Source organism: Lathamus discolor, unplaced genomic scaffold, assembly GCF_037157495.1.
Source record: "Lathamus discolor isolate bLatDis1 unplaced genomic scaffold, bLatDis1.hap1 Scaffold_218, whole genome shotgun sequence".
Classification (NCBI taxonomy): Eukaryota; Metazoa; Chordata; class Aves; order Psittaciformes; family Psittacidae; genus Lathamus; species Lathamus discolor.
Window position 1 is genome coordinate 31,164 of NW_027069247.1, and position 1,337 is coordinate 32,500.

Here is a 1,337-nt window from a genome sequence, read left to right on the forward strand (position 1 = left end):
TCAAGCTCCAGTGAACAGTCTCATTTCCAAGCCACCCGCACGTTTAGATCAGAGGAAAGAAACAGGGAATTCCGTGGCTGCTTCCTAATCGGGTGTTTCCACCTCCGCCCCTTCCCCTGCAGTGAAGGCACAGTGTGAATTAAGGACCTCCGGGTAACCCCCGCCCCGGGTCTTCACTCCCCCCAGTACCGAGCCCCTGGCGCTGTGAGGCTTCCCGCGCGGGCAGCCAGCGGGCAGGAGCCGCCCCTCTGCGCCCGCCCAAGGCACGGACGGACGGGCGGGCCGCCGGGCCCGCTCGCCTCCCCGATAACCCCGGCGCGCTCGGACCTCAGCTGCTGCCGCCGCTGCCGGGACCCGGACCCGGACCCTGCCCGCCGCCATGCTGCTTGTGAGAAACTATAAATTAGGATATTGTTTATTAGGATTTATGTTAAGCCCAATGTAAAGGCTAGGCAATAAAAAGTATGAAATTGCTTACTCAGTCACCGGACACAGCTTACATAGACTAACAGTCGCCAACCGCAATCGCTTATCGCTTATGCAAACATAGTAGATGTTGCCTAAAGATAGCTATAAGATGTTCCATGTGAGAAACTATAGACTAGTGTATTGTTTATTAAGATATATGTTAAGCCAAATGTAAAGGAACTGACAGAGATAAAACACAGCTGGCCAAGATAAGATAGCCGCAAGATGTCCCAGGAACTGGCAGAGATAAGACTAACAACTCCCTGCAAAGACATATGGATGAAGGATCAAAGGAGGAAGACTTCTCACCTTGGTCTCATCGATCACCAGGAGGCAGGGAACTACCCCCTAACAACCACTGAAGCATGCGCAGAGTACTTCCACTATTTCATGAACAAAGAAGTGAAGATGTACAAAAAGGGGCTGTTTGAAATACTTAACACGGCAGTTGGCGGAGCGCAGACTCCCCTGTCGTCCAGCGCTGTCTTTGCTCATATTCTACTTGCTACAATTAATAACATTTCAATTGGATTATGATCCGTTGTGGTCTCAATTTATAACACTGCTCCCGGGCGCTGCGCATGCGGCACCGAAACGGCGCGCGGAGGGACCGGAGCCGGCGCGCCAACACCGGGCTGCGGCCACGAGCACCCCGCGGGCGTGCCCGCACATCAACCCGCAACCGCGGCGGCCACCACGTGACATGGGCCACTTCCGGGGACAGCAGCGGGGACAAAGGGAGCACCGCGGCTCATGCGCGGAGCCCGGGCTGCAGTACCCAACTCTGGACACAGGATGGCAGCAGCGAGACACCCGGGCGCCACACCGCCCCCCCAGCCCATCATAGCGTGGTCGTTATGTGATCGCTA